This window comes from Leptosomus discolor, chromosome 3 (assembly GCF_034619465.1).
Source record: "Leptosomus discolor isolate bLepDis1 chromosome 3, bLepDis1.hap2, whole genome shotgun sequence".
In the NCBI taxonomy this organism is placed as follows: domain Eukaryota; kingdom Metazoa; phylum Chordata; class Aves; order Leptosomiformes; family Leptosomidae; genus Leptosomus; species Leptosomus discolor.
In genome coordinates, this window is record NC_141393.1 from 5,937,121 (window position 1) to 5,945,498 (window position 8,378).

The window sequence follows — 8,378 nt, forward strand, 5'->3', positions numbered from 1 at the left end:
ACATGGGGCTATCCTGTACTGAAGGTGAAATCCACAAGAAACCCCCAATAGGTCTCTTATTTCTAATTTTACTATAATCCCCTTATTTCTGCTTTGTTGCCATAAAATAAACTCCAAAGTGTCTTCCGCTGAGGAAGTGCATTTAATGAAAGCTTATGCTTCTGATACTGCAGTAGTTACAAATACACTGAATTGGGTTGTTGGGGGTTTTTTTCAGGAAAAGATTAGGTATCCCATTTGCAAGAGCAATCAAAAATAAAGCACCCTCTTGGCAGGGTTCATGCTGTTCTCCTGCCTTCTCATCTTTTACAGTTTTTCTCAAAATTATGTATTTTATTTAAAGCTTAGTTATGAGGTAAAAAAAATGTAATTAAGATTATGGGATCAAACACTGGTAGAACTGTTGAAAAAGAACAGGGCTGTAAGAGAATTCACTCTCCCCCCACCTCCTGCAGTTGATACAAGAATGGGCGGATTTATTATTTTCATATTGGCATATCTCTAAAAGCTGGAAAAAACTTTGCATGCAAGGACATAAGAAAAGGTTCGTTTCCCTACTTGTTTTGTACTTTCTTTCCATAAAGATACCAGCTACACCTACACGAACGAGTTTATTTTCTCTCTGATGTGTCAGTTTAGCAACACCCCGTTAAATCTCCACTTGTTTCTGGCTTCGCCATCGGATCGCTTGTGTTTGAGAAACCTTCTCTTGCTTAATCAGTTTGATCAGGCAGGAGAAGCAAAGATGTCAGAACAACAATTACAAGACAGTATTTCAACAGAGATTAAAGACATTTAAAGTAGTAATTAGTGGAAGAAAAGCGTAACAAGGGGCAGTAAAAGTGAATATCTTCATGAAGCATAATGTATCCCGCCTTCCCAGGGAGCAGCAAAGACCTTTAATTTGAAGGGCAGCAGCAGAAGAGAAAAGGTGATTAAATCACTACTTTGCTGTTTATGGTATTTTGCACAAGTTCCACTTTAAATTTTTTTTAAAGGTCTAGTATCAGAATAGCCTAGGCAATTTTTTTCAATGGATACACGTTTTTGTTTTACGTGTAGAGCACCACAGGGTAATGGCCACCAAAATGACGCAGGAGGGCTGTGATGGGGAGCTGGAAAGAGAATCTGAATTTCACGGTTGTCTCAGTCAGACTGTCCACCCTTGGGAGAGCCTTTCTCTCTCCAGATAGGTTTGTCAACCAGATGGAATTTCACATTAAAAAAAATGAATATTCTTATAAAATGTTCTTCCTTTTCCCCATTAAAAATATTCTTGGATAGCTGAGGCAGCCAAGTGGGTTTTCTGGGCAGCAGTTACTGGAATTCTTTTATAGCAGTAAATCCAAGAAATGCTGTCATTTTCTTTTTAAGAAAAGCGCACATTTGGTTTGATCGTTTGAAACAAATCTGATGGATGAGCCGGAAGACGGATTTACAAGCTCAAACAAAAGATGAATGTGTTAACAGAAGTATGCCGAGCTGTTTACTTCACTGTGCCCTTGTGTTTTGCAGATACTGTGCAGTAAAATCTTGGTTATTTTTACTTCTCTGTACTTGGGATTTTATTATTTGCGACAACGTGCAGGATAAAGACTACCCCTGGAGATGTAAGGCATGTAATAAAGCAGTGGAACCAATGGGGATGGCGGCAGAGACTGACTCACTGTAATTGTAGGGCTTAGGAAAGAGACATTTATAATTAGTTCACACTATGTCAAGCTATTGCCCTCAAATTTTCAGAAAATCTGTCATTCTACCATACTATCTTCCAACAGATAGGATGATTTTTTAAGAGGTCTCTGGGAGAGTTTAAAATCACTCACATCTATTAGTTACCGCTATGTAGCTGGTATTTACTGGGGAGGGAGGTGTTTGTTTTAGAAATCTGTGCGTTCCCCAAATTCCACAAGTCTTTATTAGTCTCATCCATTGCTTTGGAGGAATATGTAAATTCACTTTTTCATGTTACAGTGTTACTGGTCTCAATAGGTGCTTGTTTTAATTCAGTTGAGCGGTGGATTTTGCAGTTACTCAGAGCCCAGTGACTCACTGCATTGTCATTTTAAAAAAATGAAAAGGTAATCTTAATTGTGAAACAGACTGCTTCGCACCCTTTCTAAGAATAGGACTTTCCTGGCTTCCTCTTTGTTTTGAATCACCGAAGCCCTATTTCTGTTGGTATTCCTGCTTCTTCCCATTTCCAGAGAAATCCTACTTTCTGTTTCAGAGCTGGTTGGTTCTGCTTCAGGTCTGCAACTACCTGCTATTTATATTAGTTAGCAGCCCTCTGCTGCTGTTTATCCTTCACCAATAGTTGCCAAAGGTAAGAAGGTGTCTGTTTTGTGACAGTGGGCTTTCATTCACCAATACAGCTCGCTCATTATGAAAAAACCACAGAAGCATTGCGACACTGTCTTCTCTTTTGTTGCTTGCCAGCAAAGAAAATGGGCACTAGAGCTCCATTACAGCTGTGGGAACCTGCAGGTTGTTTATCAACGATATGTTTGCTTAACTCTCGCTCCGAGCCTTGCCAGTGAGGGGCACAGTTACACGTTACTGGCGGTGCCTCTCTCTTTCCCAGCTCTTCAGTCACCCAACAACATTTCCATTCCTGCCCTGTCAGTGTCTTCAGCTATTTCTAAACTCCTCTAATCCCTCATCTGGGTACAGCTTGACCTAATTTGCGATGATGCTGCCAGCGATGCCAGTTATGTAAGGAGGGGTAAAAGGTGGAATTTGCGTGAAATACTTTGTTATATTGCACAAGGGTGTTTCGTTTTTTTCTTTTTAACAAGACACTTGTTTATGTGTATGCGCAGCTTAAAACCCTATCTCTTGATGCTCATTCATTTCCTGAAAATTACTTCCCTGAGGAATGGGAAAGGTTTAAAGCTATTTAAAAAGAAGAAAAAAAGAAGAAGGAAAAAAAAAAAAAAACAATGCCTTGATTCCTTCTGCTTACACTCTGCTTCCCACCCTGCAAGTGACCACCGTGTGCCGTCCCAGCAGCTTCTCCACGGAGTACAGCTCTCTAGTCCAGCCCCTCACTGCCTGCCCTAGGTCGGGTCTCTTACAAGTGGCTTTTTCTACACTCATCATTTTTCCTCTTTCGTTGCAGTTTACGGCCCTGTCAGGGCGGCGGCTCCGGCTCTGCTGCCTTCCCCAGCCGAGCGGCGCCTCTCCCGCCGTGGCCGCACCCCGGTCACCTTTGTCGCCAGCCGCAGCACTTCGCCTCCCTCTTGGAGACACCCTCCCTACGTGCCCTGAAGGCAATAAAAATCTGTAAGAAACGTCTGAGCTTTTTTCCTTCCCTACGCACACTGACTGCAGGACCCTCCCTCCGCCGGCCCGGCACAGCGAGCCCACGGCGGCTCCCCTCAGGCTGGTGCCGCGGGTCCCACCTCGCGAGGGGCGAGTTACCGAGGGGCCCAAGCCGTCCCTCAGCCTCCAGGCCACCGCAGCCCCTCCTCAGGCGGCGTTTCCATGGCCAGCCCCGCCGCCACCGCCCCCACATGGGAGAGGCAGAAGCTCGGAGGCGGCGGCACCGCGGCAGAGCCCGCCGCTCCCGCCGCCGTCGCGGTGGGCCCCGCCATTGCGGCCGACGGCAGGGAGGCGGCGGCGGGCTGCGCCTTCCCGCCTCAGCGGGCGCCCCCGGCCAAGCCACTGAGGGGAAGGGGCACACCGCGGGGTGGCCGGTGGCCGGGATCCCGGCGAAGGGCTGGTAGAGCCGGTAGAGGCCGGGGGAGGAGGTGGCAGGTGTGAAATCCCGCAGCTCTTCTCCTCAGGCCCCACCACCGTCCCTGCGGGATCCATGTCCTCCCTGCGGCACGGAGGCACTTTCGCCCAGACATCTAGGGAGGCCCCGCAGCAAAAACGCGGCAGGAGAGGCAGCCAACACCCCTTTCCCACCGAGAGGGTGGTGAGAGCGTGTCTTGCTGAGAAGGAGGCTCGAAACCCGTCAAAACAAGAATTCCTGGCACGTCCCCGGGGCAGCAGCGTGTGCAGAAATTCACCATGTGCTTGAGCAGAAAGAGAGGGGAAGAGGATCCCTAATTCCGTATCCTAGTAAGGGCAGGATCTGTGAAATACAGAAATAGTCACGAACTGGATTCTGCTTTGATTATTTGAAGTTTAGAGAAGCTCTCCTTTGCGTTACATAAACAAATGGTGATATGTCAAATATACTACCTTAAATATTTACACATTAAGCCCAGCTCCTTCAGCAGTCCTCTCAATTTCCCTCAGATTAGAGGAAAGTGAGGTATAGAATAAAAAATTTTAACCAGCCATGGTTTGTTCAAGCATTGTGTAAGTATAGACTTTTTTTTTTTTTAAAGAGTGTGATTGAGGGTCTTTCATATCTTTCAGTTACATCAGTTCTGTATGTGAGAAATCCTAGGAAAAGACTTGACCATCATTTTACAGTCCTGAACTACTGAAGTTTGAATGTTGAATGCTCCCTGTTGCATTTACAGAAAGAACCTACCACCAAAATACTAAGGAGCATGAAGTTAAACATAGTATTAAAAAAATCTATCATTTAGCAGAATTGTAACTTTGAGTTCTTTTAATGCTATCTTCTTGAAAACTCAAGGTGAAAGCATAATGCAAGTTTAGGTGTCACGAGCTCTCATTGCTTTTACAGATTTTAGAGTTTGGGCCAGACCCATCCAAGAAATTTGGGAGCTCAGCAGAGTGCACTTCCCGTGATTTGAACTAGATTCCTCAAATGCTGTGTGCTGACTTCCTAACCTAGCTAATAGAAAGTGCTGATAAATGAGGTGTTGCTTAAGCTCCAGTTCTTGGAGTTGGGTATTTAAGAGTGCAGAAGAATGTCTCCTTGCACTGAAGTCACAGCCACAATCTGTCACTGGGCATTAGGTATTTAGCCCACGCCTTCCTTACGGAAGATTGCAGTCGTCTCCTTTCCCTCCTTCCAACAGACAGCTCAGCTGAAGCTCTCAGCGGGGGGTTACAGAATTAGCACTTTGCTCCTATTCTTGAGAGAATTCGAGGAACCTCTATTATAGTCTTCCTTGCTCTAGGATCTCGTTTGACCCTTCCTGTTGAAATTCTTCTGTTCTGTGTGGGCTGACTACTAACTGCATGCTTTTCTAGCCTTTTGGTTCAGACACTCTGTGTTCCTGTCTATGCTGCGATGAATGTCACCTCCAAATGAGCGTCTGTTCACTAGCCCAGTCTCATCAAGCCAGTTTTTGGCAGGCTGCACTGCTGCTGCCTTCTCTCCCCTCCCAGCTCACTTCTTTCACAGCTTTCTCAGTACTCCTTCCTCAGCAGCACTTCACTTTTCACCCTTTGCTCCACCTTCCATCAGAACTGGTTCCATTCCTGCACCTAACCTAACAACATGCCTCATCAAGGTGATTCACCTGCTCTCCACACACCTTAAACACCATTGTCTTTCAGTTAGGCTCCAGAGACTAAGCTGTACTCTCATTTTTATTCTGATTTTCGCTGTGCTTTTCATTATGCCACACAAACTTGAAGCTAATCAAGAGGAAGGATGGACAACGCTCCAGATTAAGCTATGGCATGGAGGTCAAAATACTCCACCGAGAGAGAAGACACACAACCTGGGCTGCCTTTGTGGGCGTTCCCAGCCTTCACAGCAGACACCCACCCAGGCACTGCAGAAACAGCGACTCTTGCATTTGCAGTTAACTATTTTTGAGAATTAGGTGCTGGGAGCTCTTCCTCCAAGGAGGAAAGACCAGCTGCCACACTTTGACAATAGATGCTGACAAAACGTGTGTGAGAGGCACCGAAACACTTTGTCACGGATCCTTCTCAACTCGCAAGTCCCGTTAACAAAATCTTTCAGGGCACTATTTTCTAAATAACAGGATTTGAGCCTGCCATCAGGACGTGCCAAGGAAGCAAAGGGAAGTCAAAGCTCTGCAAAGCACGTTAACCTTTTAAGAAAGTTTTCGCTGGTGCTTTCTGCAGCACCTGGATGCTTTAGTTACATGGATGCACTTTATTTCCAAGCTCAAATATAAATATATCATCTTTGTTCAGTCAGTCACCTGGGTTGAAAGATGTGGAAAGATGACATCATTTTTGAGTGAAAGAGCTGGGACAAAACTGGTTATCCAAAAGAGCAAGCCAGTGACTCCATCTTTACCTGCACCTTCGTGCAGGAACATTGCAACTTATCTTCCACGCTAGTTAGCCTTGAAAGTGTCATAATTAACAGGCACCTACATGCACATTGCTCCCGTGAAAAAGTCAAAAGGTTCTGCCCTCAAAATGTCTTCTGCGTTTCAGGGTAGCAGCTATCAACCCAATGCTCATACTTCCAGTGACACTCTTCATCCCACCTATTTGTTCAGTGAGCACAGGGAGAGGCAGGGGGATGTGACATCTAATTAGCTTTTAAGAATACATGTTTCCTCTGGGTAACAATGGGTTAAGGCAGCTCTAAAAGGGAGTAAGAGGGAACGGGGGAACTTGGGAGTAATTTATTAACTTGGTCCCTCCAACACTTGCTTAACCTTTTGTACAGTAAATCTGTCTTCACAAATATTTAAACATCTTCCTACCCCTCAAATCCCCAAACACAAACATGAATGAGAAAATATGATTTTTATTTATTTTTAACCCCTCCTCACGTCAGCCCCAAGGAGCTTGGCCCAGAAGACATGAACAACCTCCAGTCCCATCACTTAAACTTTTCAGTCGCTTTTCTAAGCAACTGTTCTCTTTGCACGCTAAGATACAATGGAAAGCGGGATCATTTCAACCAGGCTTTGCTTTCAAATGTTTAACAAAAAGTGCTTTAAAGAAAGCCTTAGATCTTTCCTATGGATTGTTTCTAATTGGCCATAAAATCTGTGGCCTAATTGTAGTGAACAATCTAGACGTTATTAACCTGTTATTCCTGTCAAAAACCAGGACATTGGAGACTTGCTGCCTTATTTGGGCTCTTTTTTAGCCTCTACTATTTCAGAGTTAGCTCTTCACCATCTCCAAGGTAACGAGGCACGGGCTGCGTAGGAAAGAGCTGTCATAGGGCTAGTACAGAACACATGGAAGGGAGACTGTAGGAACGTAACTCGTTTCTTCCCAACTTTCTTTGCAAGGCACGTGATCAGATCTCTGTGGAGAGCTGGGGCAGCTTTAAACAGCAGCAAACGGAGCAGTGTCCAGTGCAAGCAGCAGGTGCCGTGGTCAGGGCCCAGTAACCCACAGCCTGGAGAGCTGAGAGTTTGAGTAGTAAAGAAAAAAAAAAAAACAGGTAGGAAATCATTCTTTCAAATTGCTGCTAGAAATATAAAGCAACGGAGAAGGTAACAACAAAAAAAACATGTGGCAGGCTTCCTGCCATTTGTTCCTTATTGTTGGCCTTTCTACTCAACAACAGAACCTGGCAGCTGACAAGAAGTAGTTTTGTTTCAGTCTTCCATCACTTGAAATCTCAAAATTGATACGGTAATCCTGATGTTCAGTTCCTTTTTTCCTGTATTTTATTAGTTAGAAGTAAAATGTGCCTGTGGGCTATCATTCTACTGTACTAACAACCTGCCTGCAGGATTTCAGCTATCAAGATCCTTTCAAAGGACTGGTGATTTTTCTAAACCAAAACCACATCACCACAAGAGTAGCTTCCATAAACCTCTCTGTACTCATCCAGCAGCACAAAAGACATGGTTTTGTGTATACCTTGTACTTTCTGTTGGCATTCACACCATTAAAGGAGAAAATTGCCAGCCAGCTCAGTGCTCGGAGCTCCTCGTGCTTGCATCAGGCAAGGAAGCTGGGTTTGGAGGACCCCCGGGGTTCCCCGCGGCAAACAAGGAGTTGCCTTGGGAAGAGGTGCTGCTAATGACACACTCACGTCCCTGTGAGCGACCTGGTGAAGCTCGAGGCAAGCGTAACCTAGGGACAAGCTGGCAGAGCATCCCTGCCTACCTGAGCTCATTAGTTACAGCACTTGTCTGCCATGTACAACCACCTTGGCTTGATGACCATCACTGCCCAGCGCTCCAGGAGAGTCAGAATGATCCTGAGGCTCTGTGACAGTAGCTCAACACCCAAATTAAGAGAAATAACTCACAAATCCCCAGATGCCAAAACAGTCACTAATTCTGTTATCTATCAGCAACTCAAAGCAGCAATGAATGAACAGAACTCTGTAGCAGCTGAGGAGGAATGAAACCACAGCAAATAAAACACTGTTTTCAGTGTCCTAAAAAAATGTATCTTTGGAAAGAACATACATACAAGTGTACAGTTCCCATTTATTTTACTTGAATTAAATAAAAAAGTGTATTTCCCACATTACACTTTTTTTCATCTGAACCAGCCCTAACAGAAAGGAAGTATAACCCTCCCACCCCCCCTTGGAATTTAAA